Here is a 25,444-nt window from a genome sequence, read left to right as displayed (position 1 = left end):
CAGATAAAAAGTATGCAATTTCCAAAAGCTATATTGGAAATATAGAAAAACATAAAGACACAGTAATTTTGAATAGAAAAGTAGCTTGGTACAATGGTTAAAGACTCAAGTGCTGGGATCAAGTGACCTGGGATCAAATCCTACCTCTCCCATTCATCAACTGTTACCTTGAACAATTACCCACTTTTTGCCTCCTAGTTCCCATCTGTAAAATAGTATCATTATAATACTAATTAACTATTCAGCTAGGAAGCCAAATTACTGAAATAGTAAATAATTCCCATCATGCCTTTTAAATAGTAAGTCCTTCTATAATGACAGATGATATTATTATTATCTATTAGTATTTTATTATCATAATTTCTTTTGGGAAAAGAATCTCTTCCAAAAGAAGAGATCTTCCCAAAAGAACACTAGAATTGCTTCCAAATCAAGGAAGCAGTGGCCTAGAAAGGTAGTTCACAGGGGAGTGTCAGAGACTGTGACAAACAAGAGCACATGCCATATCTGAGGAACAGGCATGACTTAATTCTGACCAGTCATTTCCATTCAGCAACACAGGCCCAAATTTGTTAGCGCTTCATACTTCCTAAGAAAAAATTGAAATCTACAATTTCACACAAAATTTCCCAGTTTTTACTACAGTGATTGGTTCGTAGCCTCTGCTCTAAAGAAAACTGACTAATGGGGTTCAGGACACATTACTTCCAAATGTGGCACCTTGGCATATTGAATATTTTAAACTGAAAGAGGTTAAGAAAACAGCAAAGGCAGGACTGTCTCTCTGACCTTCCCCTGCCCCTCACTCCTGGAGCAGGTCAAAAGACCCTCACATGAGAGGTGCCCTCTCTATAACCTGAAGAAAAAACAACTTTAAGATGGAGGAATGCCAAAAGACATCCAAAAGAACAGGTCTTGCTAAGTTTCCCTTAGTCTACTACCCTTACTTCATACTCTTCATCCTATTGTATTTCTCCGAGTCTTTCTGCTCTTCATCAAACCTGCCATAAACACATGCAGGTTTAACCATGTCCTTGGGTATTTATTTCCTTATGAAAGCTCCCATGTCGTGTAAAATTCACATTAAATAGTCTGTATGTTTTCTGTTGTTAATCTGTGTTTGTCATTTTAATTTTTGGATCCCACCATGGACTTTTACAAAATTGAAATATATTTTTCCTCCCCTACAACTGCAAGAATTTCCACAATCTTCACACTCATCTAAATCTGCTTTCACTCCCAGAAAAATAGAATTCTGGGGGAGGAGTTAAGATGCCGGAGGAGTAGGAGACACCTTTTTCAGCCGGTCCCCTGAGTCGAGCTGGATAGGTATCAGACCAGCCTAAACAACCACGGAACCAGCCTGAGACGCAGGAAGACGCATCTGGATCTCTACAAATGAACATCTCCAGCGCTGAGTATTGAGGTACGAAGCGGGGAGCCATGAAACTGTGCACAGATATCGGAAGATAAACGGAAGGGGGAGGGAGCCACCACGTTCGGGCACCGGGAAGCGGTAGCCACTTGCACGGGAGAGCGGGCGGGGCTCGCGGACGGCACCCGCAAAACAGCAGACTGAGACCATGAGCCGGGTGCGCGCGCCACCAGGCATCTCGCGGAACACCGGAATCCCGGTGCGCTCACCGGATCCAGACTGAGACCGGGAGATCCGGGAGCACACGCGGGGCGGCTGGCGGCGTTAGAAACACAAAGGACAGAGACGCGCCGGCCCTGGAAGTGAGGGCTGGGACGCCAGGTGTGGGGCGCACATCCCAGGATGCTGCAGGGTTGAGCAGCACCAACAGAAACAGAGTTAAAGTGGCCAGAACATTAGTAGAGAACGGGCCACAATCCTTCTGTTCTGTGACAGAGGCTGAAATTCGGCCGCTGCTGCTCTGACTCTCAGAAGAGGCACAGCAAACCGCCAGGGAAAGCCGCCAGAGAACAAAAGCCTGGAAATACCGGCTCAGGGAGTGCCCATCACCATCCCTCCTCGCAGGGGACACGGAGACTCTACCCAAACAGGGTTGCCTGAGTATCGGTGCGGCAGGCCCCTCCCCCAGAAGGCAGACTGAAAAATCAAGAAGCCCACAACCCGGGCGCCTGGGTGGCGCAGTCATTCAGCGCCTGTCTCCGGCTTAGGGCGTGATCCCGGCGTTCCGGAAAGGAGTCCCTCATCGGGCTCCTCTGCTGGGAGCCTGCTTCTTCCTCTCCCACTCCCCTGCTTCTGTTCCCTCTCTCGCTGGTTGGCTGCCACATAAATAAATAAATAAAATCTTTAAAGAATAAGCCCACATCCCTAAGATCCCTATAAAACAAGGAGCACGGCCTGGGACCCAGTCAATAATTTGGGCTCTGGAAACCCCGCAACCTCTCCTCATCAGAATGACAAGAAGGAGAAGCACCCCCCCCCAGCAAAGAAAAGACAGTGAGTCTGTGGCCTCTGCCACAGAAATAATGGATATGGATGTAACCAAATTATCAGAAATGGAATTCAGAGTAACAATGGTCAAAATGATGAGTAGAATTGTAAAAACTATTAACGAAAAGGTTACTGAGAATATAGAATCCCTAAGGACAGAAATGAGAGCGAATCTGACAGAAATTAAAAATTCTATGAGCCAAATGCAGGCAAAACTAGAGGCTCTGACGGCCAGGGTCGCAGAAGCAGAGGAACGGGTTAGTGAATTGGAGGATGGGTTAATAGAGGAAAAAATGAAAATAGAAGATGGTCTTAAAAAAATCCACGCCCACGAATGTAGGTTACGGGAGATTACTGACTCGATGAAACGATCCAATGTTAGAATCATCGGCATCCCCGAGGGGGTGGAGAAAAACAGAGGTCTAGAAGAGATATTTGAACAAATTGTAGCTGAAAACTTCCCTAATCTAGCAAGGGAAACAAACATTCATGTCCAAGAGGCAGAGAGGACCCCTCCCAAGCTCAACCATGACAAACCTACGCCACGTCACGTCATAGTGCAATTCGCAAATATTAGATGCAAGGATACAGTATTGAAAGCGGCCAGGGCAAAGAAATTTCTCACGTACAAAGGCAAAAGCATCAGAATTACGTCAGACCTGTCTACACAGACCTGGAATGAGAGAAAGGGTTGGGGGAGCATATTTAAAGCTCTTTCAGAGAAAAACATGCAGCCAAGGATCCTTTATCCAGCAAGGCTGTCATTCAGAATTGATGGAGAAATAAAGACATTTCAGAATCGCCAGTCACTAACCAATTTTGTAACCACGAAACCAGCCCTACAGGAGATATTACGGGGGGTTCTATAAAAGTAAAAAGGCCCCAAGAGTGATACAGAACAGAAAGTCACAGCCAATACAAACAAAGACTTTACTGGCAACATGGCATTATTAAAATCATATCTCTCAGTAATCAGTCTTAATGTAAATGGTTTGGACCATCCCATAAAACGCCACAGGGTTGCAGATTGGATAAAAAGAAATGACCCATCCATTTGCTGTCTACAAGAGACTCATTTCGAACCCAAAGATGCATTCAGACTGAGAGTAAGGGGATGGAGTACCATCTTTCACACAAATGGACCTCAAAAGAAAGCTGGGGTAGCAATTCTCATAGCAGATAAATTGGATTTTAAACTACAGACTATAGTTAGAGACGCAGAAGGGCACTATATTATTCTTAAGGGAAGTATTCAACAAGTGGATATGACAATTATAAATATATATGCCCCCAACAGGGGAACAGCAAGATACACAAGCCAACTCTTAACCAGAATAAAGAGACATATAAATAAAAATACATTAATAGTGGGGGACCTCAACACTCCACTATCAGAAATAGACAGAACACCCTGGCAAAAACTAAGCAAAGAATCAAAGGCTTTGAATGCCATACTCGACGAGTTGGACCTCATAGATATATATAGAACACTACACCCCAGAACCAAAGAATACTCATTCTATTCTAATGCCCATGGAACATTCTCAAGAATAGACCATGTTCTGGGACACAAAACAGGTCTCAACCGATACCAAAAGACTGAAATTATCCCCTGCATATTCTCAGACCACAACGCTCTGAAATTGGAACTCAACCACAAGGAAAAATTTGGAAGACTTGGAGACTAAGTCTCAAACACTTGGAGACTAAGAACCATCCTGCTCAGGAATGACTCGATAAACCAGGAAATCAAAAATCAAATGAAACAATTTATGGAGACCAATGAGAATGAAAATACAACAGTCCAAAACCTATGGGATACTGCAAAGGCAGTCCTAAGGGGGAAATACATAGCCATCCAAGCCTCACTCAAAAGAATAGAAAAATCTAAAATGCAGTTTTTATATTCTCACCTCAAGAAGCTGGAACAGCAACAGAGGGACAGGCCTAATCCATGCATGAGGAAGCAGTTGACCAAAATTAGAGCTGAAATCAATCAAGCAGAAACCAGAAGTACAGTAGAGCAGATCAACAGGACTAGAAGCTGGTTCTTGGAGAGAATCAATAAAATTGACAGACCACTGGCAAGACTTATCCAAAAGAAAAGAGAAAGGACCCAGATTATTAAAATTATGAATGAAAAAGGAGAGGTCACGACGAGCACCATTGAAATTGGAAGGATTATTAGAAATTTTTATCAACAGCTATATGCCAATAAACTAAGCAATCTGGAAGAGATGGAATCCTTCCTGGAAACCTATAAACTACCAAGATTGAAACCGGAAGAAATTGATTCCTTAAACAGGCCAATTAATTATGAAGAAATTGAGTCAGTGATAAACAACCTTCCAAATAACAAAACTCCAGGCCCGGATGGTTTTCCTGGGGAATTCTACCAAACATTCAAAGAAGAAATAATACCTATTCTCCTAAAGCTATTTCAAAAAATAGAAACAGAAGGAAAGCTACCAAACTCATTCTATGAGGCCAATATTACCTTGATCCCCAAACCAGGCAAAGACCCCCTCAAAAAGGAGAATTACAGACCGATTTCCCTAATGAATATGGACGCCAAAATCCTCAACAAGATCCTTGCTAATAGAATCCAACAGTACATTAAAAGGATTATCCATCACGATCAAGTGGGATTCATACCTGGGATGCAAGCGTGGTTCAATATTCGCAAATCAATCAGCGTGATACATCATATCAACAAGAAAAGACTCAGGAACCATATGATCCTCTCAATTGATGCCGAAAAAGCATTTGACAAAATACAGCATCCTTTCCTGATTAAAACCCTACAGAGTGTAGGAATAGAAGGTACATTTCTCAATCTCATAAAAGCCATCTATGAAAAGCCTACTGCAAATATTATTCTCAATGGGGAAAAGCTGGAAGCCTTTCCCTTAAGATCAGGAACTCGACAAGGATGCCCACTCTCGCCACTATTATTCAACATAGTACTAGAAGTCCTTGCAACAGCAATCAGACGACAAAAAGGGATCAAAGGTATTCAAATCGGCAAAGAAGTCAAAATGTCTCTCTTTGCAGATGACATGATACTCTATATGGAAAACCCAAAAGAAGCCACTCCCAAACTATTAGAAGTTATAGAGCAATTCAGTAACGTGGCAGGATACAAAATCAATGCTCAGAAATCAGTTGCATTTCTATACACGAATAACGAGACCGAAGAAAGAGAAATTAGGGAATCCATCCCATTTACAATAGCACCAAAAACCATACGTTACCTTGGAATTAACTTAACCAGAGACGTAAAGGACCTTTATTCTAGAAACTATAAATCACTCTTGAAAGACATTGAGGAAGACATAAAAAGATGGAAAAATATTCCATGCTCATGGATCGGAAGAATTAACATAGTTAAAATGTCCATGCTACCCAGAGCAATCTACATTTTCAATGCTATCCCGATCAAAATACCGAGGACATTTTTCAAAGATCTGAAACAAACAGTCCTTAAATTTGTATGGAACCAGAAAAGGCCCCGAATCTCCAAGGAACTGCTGAAAAGGAAAAACAAAGCTGGGAGCATCACAATGCCGGATTTCGAGCTGTACTACAAAGCTGTGATCACAAAGACAGCATGGTACTGGCACAAAAACAGACACATAGACCAATGGAACAGAATAGAGAGCCCAGAAATGGACCCTCGGCTCTTTGGGCAACTAATCTTTGATAAAGCAGGAAAAAACATCCGGTGGGAAAAAGACAATCTCTTCAATAAATGGTGCTGGGAAAATTGGACAGCTACATGCAAGAGAATGAAACTTGACCACTATCTCACACCATACACAAAAATAAACTCCAAATGGATGAAAGACCTCGATGTGAGACAGGAATCCATCAAAATTCTAGAGGAGAACATAGGCAACAACCTCTACGACATCGGCCAAAGCAACCTTTTTCATGACACATCTCCAAAGGCAAGAGAAACAAAAGATAAAATGAATTTATGGGACTTCATCAAGATTAAAAGAGTCTGCACAGCCAAGGAAACAGTCAGAAAAACTAAGAGGCAGCCCACGGAATGGGAGAATATATTTGCAAATGACACTACAGATAAAGGATTGGTATCCAAGATCTACAAAGAACTTCTCAAACTCAATACACGAGAAACAAATAAACAAATCAAAAAATGGGCAGAAGATATGAACAGACACTTTTCCAATGAAGACATACAAATGGCTAACAGACACATGAAAAAATGTTCAAAATCATTAGCCATCAAGGAAATTCAAATCAAAACCACTTTGAGATACCACCTTATGCCAGTTAGAATGGCAAAAATAGACAAGGCACGAAACAATGATTGTTGGAGAGGATGTGGAGAAACGGGATCCCTCCTACATTGTTGGTGGGAATGCAAGTTGGTACAGCCACTCTGGAAAAGAGTGTGGAGGTCCCTTAAAAAGTTAAAAATTGAGCTACCCTATGATCCAGCCATTGCACTACTGGGTATTTACCCCAAAGATACAGACGTAGTGAAGAGAAGGGCCATATGCACCCCAATGTTCATAGCAGCAATGTCCACAATAGCTAAATCGTGGAAGGAGCCGAGATGCCCTTCAACAGATGACTGGATTAAGAAGTTGTGGTCCATATATACAATGGAATATTACTCGGCTATCAGAAAGAACGAGTTCTCAACATTTGCTACAACATGGACGGCACTGGAGGAGAGAATGCTAAGTGAAATAAGTCAAGCAGAGAAAGACAACTATCATATGATTTCTCTCATCTATGGAACATAAGAACTAAGATGATCGGTAGGGGAAGAAAGGGATAAAGAAAGGGGGGTAATCAGAAGGGGGAATGAAACATGAGAGACTATGGACTATGAGAAACAAACTGAGGACTTCAGAGGGGAGGGGGGTGGGGGAATGGGATAGACCGGTGATGGGTAGTAAGGAGGGCACGTATTGCATGGTGCACTGGGTGTTATACACAACTAATGAATCATCGAGCCTTACATTGGAAACTGGGGATGTACTGTATGGTGACTAACATAATATAATAAAAAATCATTAAAAAAAAAAAAAAATGTGTTCTGGGGCACCTGGCTGGCTCAGTCGGTAGAGCATGGGACTCTTGATCTCCGGGTTGTGAGTTCGAGCCCCATGTTGGGTGTAGAGATAACTTAAAAATAAAATCTAAAAAAAAAAAAAAAGAAAAAAAAGAAAAATAGAATTCTCACTGGGGCTATAGAGGTATACACCAGCTATTAGTAGTAAGCAAATCCTCATCGATGTAAACAAACAACCAAGAATCACCAAACATTTGAGGAAAAGCAACAGGTGGTACCAAGCCCACAAAAGGAGAAAGTAACTTATGAAAAAAACTTTATTATTTCAGAAAAATAATCAATAAGTATAATGAAAATATTCAGAAATTTGGGAATATTATAAGGGGGAAAAAGGAATAGCTGGAGGAGAAAAAAGAGGAGGATGAAGAAAATAAAGAGAAGAGGCAAAGGAGAAAAAGGAGAAGAAACTGCTATGAAAAAGAAGCAATGAGAATTGAAAATTATCTTATTTTCAAAGTAAATAGATCAATAGATAGACCAAATAGTAGAAAAACCAAAGCTAAAGATAAATCAGCTGAAGAAATCCACGTGGGAATAATCTTCAAACAATATGAAAGAACAAAAAGTTGGAAATTTTAAAGTAATGTAATTATATCTGGGAAGTCTGCGATAAAAGTAATAGGGACTTCAGAGGAAGAAGAAAGAAAGAGGAAGGGGAAAAATTGGACCTGGGAAGAAAATTTCCCTGATGTAAAAATTAATAAAGATTTCCGATGAAAAGCTCCCTTTGAGTAGTAAAGTAAAAATTTACCTAGCCAGTACATGAAAAGTAACAGGATATACCACCCCAAAATATTTCTTTTTGGTATAGGGATTATCGTGAGAGGATCACTTTGAGCAACAGCAGATGCAAGAGAAACTCTGAAAACAGAGTAAAAGTTATCCTTCTGTAAGAGAAATTTATATTTATCACAAAAACTTCCATTTGTAAGTGTATTTCCCTCTCTGTACCAGGAAGAGAAGGATTTCTCCAAATCACACATACACACACACACACACACACACACACACACACATTTTATCAATGGAGAAGGCACTAATTTATATCTGCATAACAACCCTTATCTTTGTTTGCCATACTTCTCCTGGTACCCTTCTCAAAACTGGCCTCTCTCACACCTTTCTTCTGCTTTTAGCTGAAGACAGTATTTAAACCAAAGTTCTAAGCCAACTCTAAGAGTTAAACATTCTTCCCTGGGTATCTCCCATGTATACATGAGGTATGCATGTTAAAAAGTTTCTGTTTTTCTCTTTTAATCTGTCTTTTATTATAGCTTCTCAGCCAAAAACTTAGAAGGATTAAGGAAAAATAATTATTTCTCCCCTACACATACCCTGGTAAAATTACTGAATTCCAGTGATATAGAGAAAATTCTAATAATCCATAAAGACAAAAGAGGTTTTTCTAAAAATTGACATTTTTTTAAAGAATACTAAAAAGAAAATAGAAATATATCATTAAAACTCATATGAGGAAAAATTTAAAGAGATTTTTAGAAAGTTCATTGTATATTAACACTTCTGAAATAATTTTTTGATAATTTACTCAATATTGTGCTCCATCAAAATAACTAGATGAAAAAAGTAAGACAAGATTCAAGAATATAGAGATATTTGGGGGTGCCTGGGTGGCACAGTAGTTAAGCGTCTGCCTTTGGCTCAGGGTGTGATCCCAGTGCTCTGGGATCAAGCCCCACATCAGGCTCCTCCACTAGGAGCCTGCTTCTTCCTCTCCCACTCCCCCTGCTTGTGTTCCCTCTCTTGCCGGCTATCTCTCTGTCAAATAAATAAATAAAATCTTTGTAAAAAAAGAATATAGAGATATTAAAAATATTAATACATTTCTAAATATCTTTTTTTAAACACATAGAATACAGAATTTCAAACAGATTTCTTAAAATTTATCTAAGCCTCTGGGAAGAAAAAAATGGAGGAGGTAGAAGAGGAGAAGAAGAAAAGTAACCATAACAAATAAATAAGGTAAAAATATGGTAGGAATAAATTCAGAATTATCAATAAACATAGAAAATGTGACTGGGTTATATCCTACCATAAAAACACAGATTGTCACATTGGATTCAAAACTATTAATCTAGCTGTAGATTGATAACAAAAGATGATATTTAAAACAAAATGATACAGATAGAATGAGAATAAAGAGATGGAAATAAATAAACAAATAATATATAAATAAATATATATATGGATGGATATATGGATATATATGGACCCATATATTTATATACACACACATATATATAGCTCGAGCCATATAGATGCCATATAGCTCCAGATAAATGCTTGCCCCCCTCTCCTCCAAAAAAGCAACTATAAGATAGAATTCAATGTCCAGAAATTATTAAAAATGATACAAGAAATAATCTACCAAAACAAATTTACAAATAGTTATACAACTTTATGGAACAAAAAACATTAGCATCAAAACATATCACAGAATTATAGAAGTATAAGGAGAAATTTACAAACTAATTGTCATAGAGGTAAATTTCTACACGTGTCTCTAAAAATGGTCAGATGAAATAGGTAAGAATTAGAAAAGGATTCAAATAAAATAACTTATAAGCATAAGTTAAAAAGTTTTTCACCCATTAAACAGAAAATGAACATTTCCATGTAGGAATAGAACTTTCAAAGATTGATCACAAAACATCTAAAATTTCAAAAGTTTAAGTCACAGAAAACTATAATTTTAGAATACTTCTTGTTTTTTATCATCTACCATTTACATTCTTAAATCACAGGAAATGCTTAGGATTTGAAAAAGAAAAATTTGTTGACAGGGATTCTCAACACCTGGGGAACGTTAAAAAAAAGTTTAAACCTCATGGGGTGCCCAGGTGGCTCAGTTGGTTAATTGGCCAACTCTTGGTTTCAGCTCAGGTCATGATCTCAGAGTTTTGAGATCCTACCCAGTGCTGGCTCTGTGCTGGGCATGGAGCCTACTTGAGATTCTTTCTCTTCCTCTCCCTCTGCCCCCCTCACCCTCACCTCCATCCCCATTCCACATGCATGTGCTCTCTCTCTCTCTCTAAAAAAAGAAAGTTTAAGGCCCAGGTCCTGTCCCTGAACAGCAGTATTTTAAAAAGACTTTTGGGGCACCTGGGTAGCTCAGTTGGTTAAGCATCTGCCTTCAGCTCAGGTCATGATTTGGGGTCCTGGGATCAAGTCCCATGTCCATCATCCATCCATCCCTGCTCAGTGAGGAGCCTGCTTCTCCCTCTCCCTCTGCCCCTCCCCCTTGCTCATGAACTCTCTCTCAAAATAAATAAAGAAAATCTTTTTAAAAATTAAATAAAAAATAAAAAGTTTTTTGAGGTGATTCTAAAATGCAGAGGGTTTGGAGAAGCAGTAGCCTATTCACAAGCCACTAGACAATTTGCCATTTGAGCATGAAGCTTTGGGGAGAGGCTGAGAGTTCACAGATTTGGGGACTGGGAATAGCAAGAAAGATACTAAGGGCTGAATTCATCTGGCAGACCATTTTATTTGGCCCAACATAGTGGGTTTTTTCCCCTTGAGTATAACTGTAAATATCTTTAGTCATTTCCAGTACGCCACAGGCCCCATCATTTCCTCTATCTCTCACCAATCTAATTCACACATTTAATTATCTGCCTGCCTCTTACTATTCAGGGTAGTTAAAATCATGAGACTATGTAAGATGGCTCAGAGAAAAGGAAGAAGGCCAGAGAGTCCTGCAACTACTTCGAAAGGATGGGCAGTAGAAAAGACCCAAAGAAAGAAAATCAGAAGGAAAGATAAGAGAGGTAAGAGGAAAAATCAAGAAAAGGGTGCAATTCAGTACAAAAATTTAGTACGGATCAATGCCTGTATATGCAACTAGAAACTTAAGTTAATTTAGTCCTTATTTTATGGTCCTCGGCACCACCAGTGCCTGAAAGGGTTGAAAGAGAAAAAAATTTTTTTTTAATTTTTGTAAAATTATATCTTATGTGTATATGTATTGCACAACAGGAAAAGGAAAAGTTTGCAAAGTTGTGGATTGAGGCCATGGTGAGTCTTTGACTAAATGTTCCACAACTAGCAAGTAAGATCTGTAAGTTTCTACTTAAAAATAAAGTGATTTGGCAAGGTGTAACTTTTAACACCAACTTCATCCTGCCCTCAACTGCAGCAACCACCTGCTGGATCAGATGATAAGGAAACACTCTTTTTCATGTCTAATTAATACTGTCTTACATAGAGATTGTTGAAGAGAGTGCCAATTAGTGTCACCAGCCAGAAATGAAATTTTCACACAGTTCAGACAGCATGGAAAATCAGGTAAGTCCTGGAATGCAATTCTTGTTTGATCCAACAATTTCTTCAATTTATAATAATTAAGAAAACAATCACACCTCCCTAAACACTTATAAACATTTATACAATAATTCTAGGGAGAAAATACAAGATGCAAGAAGGCTATGAACTCAAATACATGGCAGAATAGATAGATACTTTCTCTTTAATACGTTAAGGTCAAGGACTGGTCATCTTTGTATCTGCACTGCTTGCATAACTTAAGATGTTTATTATGTTAAGGGCTAACAAGAAGCATCCTCCTGGTTTTAAGTCTTTGGTCAGATTTTATGTTTCTTTTACCAAAACATTCCAATACAATATTATACACTGAGGCAAAAACTATTTGTTATGTACCAGCAACCATTCTACCATTATCTTCTTTGCCATAAAAGAGACAGTCCCCCATGAGACTAAAAATGTCAGAGACTTGCTTTTCCACCCTCATTTGCTCAACCATGAGTATATAATGCCATCCTGTCCTGTCACTCTTGCTGGGAAGTTTAAGGGGATATTTCTTGTTAAAATTTTCTCCTCATAAGAGATGGCCAAAAAGTTTCTATTCTCTTTTCAATTTTTAATGTTGTGTGAAGATGCAAACTTGGAGCTATGGCCACCATTTTGTAATACTGAGTAGAAAACTAACAGAACTAGAGAAAACCTTTGAGCAGTTGACACCAATACTGCAATCACCTGTCTTACTCTTTACTTGTGGTTAAGTGAGCAAAATGAAACCCTAAATTTAAGCCACTTTTAGTTGGATGTTATTTTGTTGTAGATGAAAGAATTTTAATGGAAACACTCATCTGTTAGGGTTGTTATGAGAATTCAATGAGAAAATTTATGTAAAGTGCTTAGCACAATGTCTCCTACAAAATGAGTACTGGAAAACTTTAGCCAATATTACTAGTTTAAGTAAGTATATATTATAATGTCTGCCCAGACCCTTCCCTTCTGGTACCATCAGTCTCCTTATTTTGAGGAACTGCCCCCCTCTTTCAAACTTCCATCACATACTCTGATGAGAACTGCCGCCTTCTAACAAGATCCAGATTTACAGGTTACATTCGTGGTCCAGGAGCGGAAATTAGTACCACGCTGAGCTAAGCATCATGTTTCATCACACTGGTTATATTCATTGGTCCAGTAATTGATATATGTGTATCCACATCTCTAGGCACTCATTATTTTAGACTCATGGAGAAACCCTGCCTGAGAGGTTGAAGCCAACACACAGAAAAATACGGGTAAAAGAAAATGAAAATAGCCTGATTGCCCTGAGCCTCTGGTTTAGTTTCTTAGTTCCCATTGCTACCCTGCTTACTGCCTTTCTGTAGCATTTGTATATACTCCTTTGCTGTGTGAACTATCCTACTATCATCTTAGCATATTAGTCAGAATTGAGGTTTCTGTCACTTGATCCATTGTCCTCTGCCTTAGGAAATTTCACTCACACTTTCTTAAATGTCAACTCTAGTCATTCAACAAATATCTATTAAGGATCTATAATATTTCAGGCACTATCACAGTGTATGACAAAGACACACTCTTTGCTGTCAAGTTGCTCAAGCTTCACTGACATACATGGATGGTTCAAGATCATTACCAAACATGATATTAAGTGCTTGAAAGATCTGTGGAAATGAAGTGATGGAAGCAGGTAAGAAGGTCATTTACTCCAGCCTAGGATGAAGATCCAGGGGTGAAAGAAGTTTCCTGAATGAGATAACAACTGAGATTCTGAAAGGATGAGTAGAATTTGACCAGGGAGATTTCAATCAGGGAAGTAACTGGACCAGCTATGTGTTCAATCTCCAGGACTTAGTGAACAATTAAACAGCAGACTGAAACAAACTTTGCTTTTAAAACTTGAGTTGACTTAGCTTCCTCACTAAGTTAGGAACTATAAAGAGAGGAGAAGTAGCTTGTGGGAGAAAAGAAGATAAATTATGGACACAATGAGTTTCAAGTACCTTTGAGAAATTCAAATGGAGATAGTAACAACTTTGATATATGGGCTGGAACTAAATTTTTTAAAAGTGGCTTGACCTACATATATATTAAGGAGTTATCAGCATATAGATGACAATCGTAGTCATGAAAGTGAATGACATTGAGAGAAGAGAATGTGGAGAGGAGAAGAGGAACAAAAATGGAACCCTAGGGAACACAGCATGCCTTGAAAACCAACAGAGCAGAATTTCAAGAAGAGAATAGTCAATAATTCACACCAAGAGAGGGAGAGAGTAAGACTAGTACTAAAATATGTCCTTTGAATTCAGCAACAACCTTGACAACAGTGGGTTCAGTTTGTGGAATATGATTATATGGATTGAATAATAAATATGGGGTGTGCAAGTGTGGATGGGCTGTAAATTATTGTTACTCTTTTGAGAGGCTTGGTTATCAAAGGCGGGAGAAGGATCAGGTAGTACCTAAAGTCTTTATTTTTGTCCTTTGTTTATTTAATTATAGGATAGACATGAGCATGTTTATATGCTTAGAAGAAGATCCATTAAATAAAATAAAAGATGAGTCAAATCAAACAGGGCAAGAATACTGAGAATGAAGATGAGGTCAACAGGAATCAGATCAAGCCAGATTGGGCCATTTCACCACCTTAAATCTTCCATGGTCTGCAAGGTCCTACATTACTTTGTCCCCAAATAGCTCTCCAGTTATACCTCTCCTTCCATATTCCCCATTGTTCACTCCACTGTAGATACGTTGATCTCTGCTGTTCTCAAACATGGCAACACACTCCAGCCTCTGAATTTGTGTACTTTCTCTACTGCTCGTAGAAAGTCCTTCTATCAAAATAAGCATGGCTCATTCCTTAATTTCCTTCAAGTCTCTAAGCAAATATCACCTCATCGGTGACGCCTTCCATGACCACTCTAGTATGTAAAGTGCAATAACTCCCTTGTCCTCACATTCTACAGCCCTCTTAACTTGCTTTATATTTTTTCCATAGTTCTTATTGCATTCTGACATATTATCTTTTCTTATTTGCTTATTATCTGTCTTCTTCCCCTAATATGTAAACTCCATGCTAAAAGTCAAATTTATTTTCAATACTATATTTTTAGTGTCTAAACAGTGATTGGCATTTGATAGGTGCTCAAATAGTGGTTAAACAAATAAACAGATTAATGAAAAGGATGTTTCAGAGATAGCTAAATTGGAAGAAAGTGAGGCCACAGGAGGGTGCCAGATGGGGAGGAGAAGAAGGACTAGAGAGGCCAAAGAGAAGACTTCCAAAAAGTAAGACACTCTAACAATGCAGACATTAGGGGTTATGATCAAAGCTAAGAGTACTTGGGCTTAGGATCTCCGAATGCATGCAGTCATGGGGGATACCAACATCCAGGTTGGGCCCTGAGGTTGTGGTGAAAGGGAAGCTCTTTGGAGTTCAGGGAACCAGAAGCTTCTTATGCTAAAGTGTTGGAAGTGTCATGGTCATAGTAGCAGAAGTTTCCTGGGGTAGTGGCAGGAAGTGGTATATAGAAGCAGACAATGCGTACTATTCCTTAGTGAACTAGGGATCTCAGGGAATAAGTGGTGATAGCATTAGGAAGCTACCCTTCTCCGCCCCAAAAGTCTCATTATGTAACCAATAACCTTTTTTCATATCCTCTGTGTGTGTGTGTGGCATTCTGATCTAAATTTTGAGTAAGGGTCCATCAAGTTTCTGCAGTGTGCCCACAGAACCCAGCTGCTAAGGAGACTTTTAGCAAAGCCCTCACTGATCTCATCAGGCAGAATTAGTCACTCCTTACCTTATGCTCTCATTTATGTTTATTTATATTTTTAGTGCTCACTAAAGTCTAATATTTATTATAATTGTGTATGCATCTATTACTCTCATTAAGATTCTTGAGGATAAAAAAAAAAACCTGTATGTTATTTATCTCTATATTCCTTGGAACCTTATGTAGGAATGCTTAATAAATATTTGATTTATTGAAATTTTCAGAAGGTGCAAGGGCAGAGTGTCATACCCTTGGGGAATTGGAAGTTTCAGTTTTGATCTGTAGCTTTAAAAATACCCCCTGAATGTATTCTGTCTCTCCTGGGCTCTGAGAGTTCATGATATAGTTCAAATCATGATATAAAAACAGCAAAGCACAATATAAAGCCCTCTTTAAAAAGATCAATTCCTTCTAAGCTGTTTCCATGCTCCTTATGGAATTACTAAACAGAAGGCTTAGTTGAAGATCCCTGAAAGTTCATTTATTTTCTGTAAGAGCTATGAGAATGCTCATAAAACCAGTTTTGAATAAGAACCCACCCATATGGTTTATGCTGTTTTTCAGGCAGTTAGCCTAATTAAGCCTCCTAGGCAGGTTAGAGTCCCCCTGTGGAAACTAAATTGAGTTTAAATACAGAATTATCTCAAAATCTATGAGCTTTTGATTGATGCCCCAGTTAATTTTGACAGTTGAAGTGGCTTCCTGCTTATCTTCACTTTAGGAAAATGAATAATTATGGAAATGACCTCATTAACTCTTTGATGCCAGTCAATGGAATTTATAGAAGTTATTATGCCTAAACTCGAGACCGAGGAGAGAAAAATTATCAGTCTATTAGGCATATTTGCTTCAAATTTTTATCTTGTTCCATTTCACTGTCATACCCACAGGCACTGCCAGAAATGTTACATTGTGTGTCCAACAACGTAGGAGGAGATTAAGGAAAAAATCTCCACTCAGATGAACATGACTCTCACTGGTACCAGGACTCCTTACCTCCTAAGATATTTTACCTCAGTTGGAAAAGATTTTATCCCGTGTGCCTTCATGTCATCTCAGTTTGGATAAGCAAGCACTGAAACACAACCCAAACTATGAAGAAAGGAGTACATTTGAGAACTCTAAAGGAAAAAAATAATAAATGCATTTGAGGGGACAACAAAATATTTCTTGGAGCTAATTCTACTGTCCTAAAAAGGGAAGATTAGACTAGGAATTTAACCTACATGGTGCCACTGAGGTTATGCCACTAACAGTTTCTAGGTTCATCAAGGCTACATTGCTAATAGTGTTACGTTTTCATTCATCCTTAACCCCTTACAAATAAAGGGTTCACTCATTTTACTTCATGAGAAAGGAAGGTGTATTGAAGGTGAAAATGATTTAAACAAGAGCTCTTACACATCGCACATTATCCTCAATTTTCTCATTTAGAACATAATGTCAACAATAATACTATTCCAGAGAAGTCCAGGAATGATCTCAGATGATTTTGGTGCATGTGAAAGTACTTTTTAAATGGGAAATTACCACTAAATCAATGCGTGATGTGTAGAGCAAACACTAGACAGATTTGTCCAGTAAGTGCTTGGATCCCTGCAAGTACAACTTGGGGGGAAAAAAAAGAAAAGAAAAGAAAAGGATTCTAAAGTGGGTTTTAAAAGATTGACATCCTTGAGACTTCATTCTAAAAGCAATCACTTACCTCTCTGAGCTTCATCGCTAAAGAGAATCCAGGGCGTTATGATCCCTGTTGTAGACTACAAAAACGGTCCAAATTTTTTCTACTCCTTATAGTCACACCTTTTGTCTTGGTGGTGCCTTCCCATTTAACCCCTGGGGTTTGGGGCTCTAGGACGTGATATGGCCAATTGAATGACCCAGAAATAATAATGTGCTCAGTTCTCTAGAAGCCTTGCATACTTCCATTTGCTCTCTTGCACCCCTTTCATCATTCTGAGAATATACCTAGACTTGCCTGCTGGAGGATGAGAAACAGGTGGCACAGAGTCCAGTTGTCCAGCTTGCCCCAGCCTAGTCCATCCTCCCTCAGCCTACAGATAGCTAACACCCAGTCATGTGAACAACCCCAGCTAAAATCAGCAGAGCTGTCTAGCGGACCTAGATTCAAGAGCAAGAAATGGTTATTATTTGTCACTGAAATTTTGTGGCTACTTAAATAATAATATCGTGGTGATAGATAACTGATAGAGGCAAAGTCGTAGCATTACTGCTTATCTTAAATCATATAAGTAAAAATTGTTTAAAATGTTATAAAACTCTTTTCAAATGTATGATTGATAGAGTTACTGGGAGGACATATCATCTTACAAATCTAGGTAAAAGTCTGCTTATAGTTCCCTAGGATATATGGGGTAGATATTTTCTCAATATTTCGTAGTGTGGTTTTACACAATTTATTCATTTATTTGTTCATGTATGAAAAATCCAGAAATTTTTCAATTTCAGAATTCCAGTAAAAGTATAATAAAATTACCTATAAAAGTATTTTATGGGATGTTCTATAGTTTTTGGATTGGAACCGAAATACAATCATTCTAGAGAATGTGTTATGTCCATCTTATACACCCTTAGGCAAGAATACATGTAAATCATTCCAGACAGTTGTCTATCATTACCTTTAAAATTCTTCTGGGAGGGAGTCTGCATCTACTTGTTAATTTTATCAGGTTTTGACAATCCTATCTTTCAGAAATATTACCAACTTATAACTTAAATTTCTTCTGAATTCACCTAAGATACTTATTTTTTAATTGCAAAGTAGAAATTAAAATGACTAATTGTATTCTCACTGTAATTCTTTTGCATATACTTCAGGATAATTAAGCCTTTTTGTCTTTAGGCTTACCAGTAACTGATTTTATTTTAATTATGAGAACATGTACTCTAAGATAGATACTAAGCTTTTAATATTTCTACCATATAATCTCATTTCGTGTTCTAGGGTTTTTTATCTATAAAATGGAGATACAATACTTCCAACTTTGGAAGATTTCCCTCAGGGACACAGGCATCCCAGTATGTCCCTAAGCATATTGAGTCTTTCTTGTCCTAAGCACGGTACCTTCTCTGACAATTATAGTGAGTGAGATTCTCTAAACCCAAATTGGGGGTGGGGGGGGATGTGCATACCCACTAGGAATTCGCTGGAAATTTTGAAGCAGTGCTCGTGGTCAAATAACAAATTTGAAGCCCCCTCCCACAGTCATGATTCATCGATCATCATCAGTGCTCATGAGCATAGGAGTGGATCATGTCTCCCCCTGCTCTGATACGCCCGTGTGTGCTTTCAAGGCTGCTTATTGGTTGATACTACACCAAGGACCATTTTTCTAGGAGGTTATCCACTAGTTTCAATCAGAGACTTTGCCTAATGAAGGCAAGGAGGGTTTAATAGAATATTCCTGTTTTCAGGGCCATGCAGAGTTCTAGCACCAGCGTGTTAAACAATTGTGGAACTGGAATTGTATTTAAGATTTTATTCAACTGGCTCAATATCTTGCCTTATGTAAAACAAAGTACCTTGGAGAAATACCGGTGAGGATTGTGTTTTCACAAAAATATTTAACTTGCTTTGGGCAACAGTACAAGAATTCACAGAAGCAGTAGAATTATGCTTTAATGAACCATACAGAACATCAAAATTGCTTCGTCGCGTTAGAATTTCACTTACGCAGGGAATTACAACTGTTAATGTACAGAAAATGATGCGCTTCTGGAGTTTAGATTGTTGGTTTTCCTTTTTTATTTTTGCTAAAATACACAGGGAAACTCTTTCCCACCCCATCTTTTCTCCCTGCCTGAGTACTTCAGGAGGTATTTTTAAGCAAATTCTGTTATGTGCCCTGTAATATCAGCAAAATAGCAATGCCAGTTTCTATAACATTTGTCAGGGTTCAAGATTCATAAATCAATATTCCTTAATCTTTTCTAAGTTCCAAACCTGTATTTTCAATACAGGTGGCAGAGGCCACTGACTAAATATGTGACTGCAGATGAGGGTATTTACCTTCCTGGGCTTTAGTTTCCTCATGTGTAAAATAAGGCATTACATGATGGAATAACTTTTATGATGCTACACAATTTCAATAGCTTGTGATTCTCGCACCACCTCAATCTGAAAGGTACGTCATATCCAAAATGACCAAGAACTAAAGGTAGATGTTTTATAAACCTGATTGTTCTCAGGTGTTTATGATTTTGGTAGCAACCAGGGCTCACTCAGTGTTAAAATCTCAGAGTCCTGGTTGCTTTCTTATCCTGTTGTCAAATCTAAGGCCACAGTGTCCCTCAAATGCCATTTCTCTCCTTCCCTTCTTCTTGGAGAAGCCACATCTTCATTACTTTTCCTGAATTGGTGAAATACCTGTTAGCAGTTTCTTCTACTTCTAAACTACCTGTCACCTCAATATCAAAGTCACCTACTTCAATCACAGATTTGAGGAAGCCATTCTTACTACGATGGTTCTTCTTGTCCTTCAGGAATACGTTCACATTTCTTATCGTGGTAAGAAAGTTGTTCCCGAATAGAAAACTACACTGACATTTTTGTTTACTCTCCACCTTATATAGGTTACCATTTTCCAACCAGGGGGACGATGAAGCACCTACTTTCACTTGTGGCTGTGAAGACCAAATGAGACGATGCATGTAACACAGGCTTAGCACAATATCTGGCACAAAAAGAGCGCTCAGTTATTGCTGACTATTGTTAAAATTACTCTCACGGTGCCCTAAACTTTCCACACCTGTCTTTTCCCTGCCTCGTTGCTCTCCCTGGAAGAGCTCTTCCCATTGACTCTCCACCAAATGCAACCTTGCCTCTCTTCTGAATCCAAACACCTCGTCCTCTGTGAAGTCTTCCTCAAGATGTCAAAATTAATCTCCCCTGCACTATGTCTCCAAAGCATCTCCCTTAAAAATCTCTTGTATTAATTTTCAGCATGCCCCAAACTGCAGACTCTTCATCCATTTATTCATTCATTCAATGAATATATCCTGAGGGCCTACTATGTAGCCAGCATTGTTCAGGGTTTTAGATATAAAGGAGTAAACAACAACAAAATGTGCTTTCTGCTTTTATCAAACCCATATTCTAATGGGAGAGAGAGATAATAAAATAGTAAACATGTCCTACAACAGGTGTTATGAAGTGTCCAGGGCAGAAGCAGGATTGACTCTATCCACTTAATCATTTCCTCTATATGGAAGTTCCTCATGTCCTGAGATCATCTCATTCTCCTTGTCTGCTCCTCATCACAACACTGTTTGCTGTTGTGTACAATGAATGTGTATTGGTTGAACTTGACTTTGTAATGAAAACAACATTTTAAGCAAAATGCTTAAACTTTCTGTTTCAATTGCCTCCTCTGAAAAGAAATTAGCAATACTTATCTACATGCTATTAGGGAGAGAAAATGAGAGGTCTATAAAATACTGGCATTTTATACTGGCAATTAAAAAGTTTCTATCAGATACTATTGTTGTTTTTAACAAACATTTTTCAAAGTCTTGTAATAATTAACTCATAAGAATATTCATTTTAAAGTCTATTTTGAAAACTTGTAATAGAATTCAGTAAAATATCATTATTCTGGGCCACTTGTGGAGATGCGGAAATGGACTTATTATATCAGACTAAACATTTTTATGGTGTTCATTAAAACCAGGTTACCCTCAGAAAATATTTAAACATTTCTAGCAGACTTAAGAAGGAATTAAAACATTACCTTTTGAATGAGTTATTTAAAAATAATAATAACCACGTTCAGGAAGAGCTATGGATATTAACGTAAATAGTCATAGAAAAGCCATCAACCCATCTCCAGGGTTATTTATAATGAAAGAGACCTTAAAAATCTTTTGCTCTAACTCTTTATTTTATAAATGAGATTCATAAAGGAGAAGTGACTCGCCAAATATGCCACAAAGAGCTGGCAGAGTGAGCACCAAGCTTCAACTTCCAGCAGTCCCCTTCAAAGAAAAGAAAAAAAAGGCTCTGCTTTTTCTTCCTTCTGACTAGAAAGGAGTCTGTTGCTTCACAAAGAAAAATTATTTCAGTCCACCACACTCCAAGACTTTGCTGAAGTACGTGCATGGATACTTCCATAGTTTTTGGCCTTCGGGTAAATATATGACATTAAAGAGTGACTTTCTGTTATTACCCAAGTGATCTGTTTGGGTGTTTAAAGGTTTCCTTGAACTTTATTCTTACATGGGAGCATGGTGAACAATTTTCCTGGCCAGCCCTTTATGCAGTAATCCAGCCCATGTTAATTAACTCTGAACACTCTTTATTATGCAGCATTGCTAGAGACTGCCTCCCCAAAACAGCAGAAAATCAGCACTAAAGGACATAGGCCTTTTTTCCACATGATAAAGTCTTGAGAAGGAGCAGAGAAGCAAATGGAGTTTAATATAAACACTGAATCACAGATGAAAGAATCCAATCAAATGCTGACAAAAGAAAAACATCGGAACAGGGTAGGTAAGCAACAACCTGCATAAAACACCATAAGCACCCTGACAACCAAGCATTCACACCTACTCTGGGGAAATTCAACACCCCATTAGAGGGGCAGGAAGCAGACGTCCTGAAGGAAAACTCTATAAGCAGCAAAGACAAGTTGATGAGACATTTTCAGAATCATCATTGCACACATGACACCCAAGATGTTTACGCTCCTTTCTCTTCTGAGTTGTTTGGGGGATTTATAATGAGGAAATATGAGAAATCAAAAAAGTAATAAGCCTCACTCCTGTATAGCTGTGAGGAGAATAAAATAAGGCCACTTCATAAAATTTCTCCTTTATGATATTTCCCTTTCAAGAATGCCAAAGAACTTCTTCAAAAATAGTATTTTGGGAAAGGTTAACTTGCATTTGTTTTGCTTTGGGTGCAATAAAAGTTGTTTTCTGCTAACAATGTTAGTAATAATTATAAGCTAAAATAAATAATACTAGTAATGATAATATTTGCAATCAGACAGTCTCAGCATCTTCTCTGCAACACCCAGTTCTGGCTACTATTATCCACTTCATAAAGAGAATCCAACATGCTCTCCCTGGTTCCAAACTTGCCCTGCTACTGATTGAGCTTTTAAATGAAAATCAGATTATGTCTTTTCTGTTTATACTCTACAATGGCTCCTTCCTCTCAGAAGAAAACCTAGCATTTCCCCCTTGGGTAGGGAGGCCCTGACTGACCTGTCCTCTACCTCTCTCTGATCCCCATCCTTCCTCTATTGCTTTCCACTCTCTTGCCCCATTGGGTGTTTTACTGTTCTTCACACAGGCCAAGCTTCCTCCCATCTCAGAGCCTTACCCTTGCAATTCCCTCTTCCTAGACACTTTTCTTCGCAGGGCTTTGCACCACTCTCTCTGTTCCAGTCTCTGTAAATATGTCATCTCCTCATAAAGGCCATCCCTCCTCGCCCTCTCTAAAACCACCACCCGGGTCTCCAGTCACTCTCCTTGCCTCACCCTGGCCTTATCATGTCGTCCGGGCTTTCCATCTCCATTGCACCCATCACTGATATAAGACTATGTATGCACGAGTTCATTAATTTGTCATGTGTCTTTCCTCACCCTGAGGTAGACAGCAAGCAGCAGGGACTTGTCTTATTCAAAACCATGTCTCCAACGTCCAGCATAACGCCTGACACATAATAGACACTCTATAAATAGTTATAAAATGAATCAATGAACAATAATAAAAATGTGTTAAGTATCTACTATGTGCCGACTACTATATTTATATTACTTCTAATCCTAACCTCAAAACACTCTGGCAGGTAAAGAATATTTCCATTTTCTGATCTAAGGAGAAAAGAGTTCAAAGAGCTTGAGTAACTTTCCCAAAGTCCTACAAATAAATGCTGAGCCAGGATTTAAATCCGGTTCTCCCTGGTTCAAAAGTCTATTTTCTTTCCATTACACAACACAATGTTTCGAAGATATCAACAAAGTTAATACTAATAATAGCAAATATTTATAAGGTACTTGCCAAGTGCCAGATACTGTTGTAAGTACTTTATAAGTACCCTCTCGTTTAAAGCTCAGGACAGCCCAATGATGTTGGTACTTTGACCTGACCTCACACATAGGAAACTGGAGCTCAGAGAGATAACTTGTTTGCGCAGGATAACAAAGGCAGTCAGTGGAAGAATGGGGATTCAAGCCTAGGCCATACAGATTTAGAATCTGTGCTTCTAACTTCTATGCTGTAAGGTGAGAGAAGATATTTCCTTTGTGTAATTTCTGAAGCAAAATGGTTGAGGCACAAAATGGTGTTAATGTCTCCATCAAGGTCACTCCACACGACCCTGCAGCACCAGCCCTGCCCGCCAGCATCCGGGACCCAGGGCACACACAGGAGCTGGGGACCGCTTAGAAAAGGCGTGGTCTGCTACGCTGGGAGCCAATAATAAACAAACAAACAAACAAACAAATAAATAAATAAATAATATTTTGTAGAGCGTTTCAATTTATAGTTTACAAAGCACCTTAGCATAAACTTCCTTAGTTAATTTTTAGAAAGGTATTTAATTGAAACAAAATTGTTGTGCCAACCAACCTACTTTATACCAAAGCGCCTTGAACTAAATTTTGTGCCCAATGACTGGTAGCCGGGTTCCAAACCCATTTTCCAAGTGAGGAAATTGAAGATCAGGGAAGTTAGTGGACAGACATCGAATACGTCTTCAGGAATCGAGACTAGATTCTTGGTTCCAAAGCAATTGGTAACCAACCTAAAAAAAATTTGCAGGCAAGAGCAAATGCCATTGCCCTGAGGCTGTTACCTTTAGAAGGTCTTGCTTTGCAAGATTGACCTTTGGCCGGCATCTGGGAACTTAGCTTTTAAAAACATTCACTAATTGGTAAGGTCTGAGGGCTCTGCCAGCTTGCCTAGACTGTTTATACAAACGATGTTTTATGTCTTCATTTTTTATGGTGAGCACCCTCTTTAGAATCTTGCGGTCTGGACCTCTGGTGGGCACGGGTGCCTCTGTGATCAGCTTCCCGTGAAAACCCTGAGCTCTGAGTCACAAACAGCCTTCCCTGGGCACACACATTACACAGGTGTTGATATATTTTTACTGCTGGAGAGAGAGAGCGTGCTGTGTGTGACCCCTCACAGGAGGCAAAGGGCATAGGAAGCCAACACAGGGATTTCTCCAGACTCTGCCTGGTGTGTTTTTTCAGATATGTTTTTCCTAACATAGCTGTATATCCTGACTGCACTGTTGTAATAAATGTTAACCACAAGTATGAGGCTGAAATCCATGAATCCTAGCAAATCACAGAATGTGTGGGTGGTCTTGGAGGTCCACAAAACAGAAAGCAACAGGAGAAGAGGGGAGCTCCTGACAAAAGTAATGGCAACAACGGAGAATGGAGGCATCTCTGGGGATAGACCTGAAAGCCCAGAGATTCACGGGGATTACACAGACCATGTAACCTCCCCCAGGGTAGGAAGCCTGCGCCCATGGCTGCGGAATTCACTGACCCAAGGAGCAGGGCTGTCCCTCTAATAAGGAATTGCTAGCACAGTATTCTCCCCTTAGTCATGGTTTCACTTTCCGCCTGTTTCATTACCCCTGGTCAACTGTGGCGCGGAAACAGATGACCCTCCTTTTTTTTTTTTTTTTAATTTTTCAAATTTAAGTATAGTTGATGCACAATGTTACATTAGTTTCAGGGGTACAACATAGTGATTGGACAACCCTCTATGTTACGCTATGCTCACCACAAGTGCAGCTACTCTCTCCTTTACTAGGAGTCTTTAGGCAGGGAGGGAAGAAAGGCTACGTATTTGTT

The 25,444-nt window shown here is 38.9% G+C and overlaps 1 long non-coding RNA gene across 11 annotated transcripts in view; it reads right to left on the bottom strand.

Moving 5' to 3' along the window:
* The window catches only part of LOC123801282 (uncharacterized), a 925,199-nt gene that overhangs the window by 880,488 nt on the left and 19,267 nt on the right, over positions 1 to 25,444 (bottom strand). The gene's annotated exons all lie outside the window — the stretch shown is intronic.

This window comes from Ursus americanus, chromosome 20 (genome assembly GCF_024610735.1).
Source record: "Ursus americanus isolate L20-20 chromosome 20, mUrsAme1.1.p, whole genome shotgun sequence".
NCBI lineage: Eukaryota > Metazoa > Chordata > Mammalia > Carnivora > Ursidae > Ursus > Ursus americanus.
This window is presented reverse-complemented; position numbering and strand designations above follow the sequence as displayed.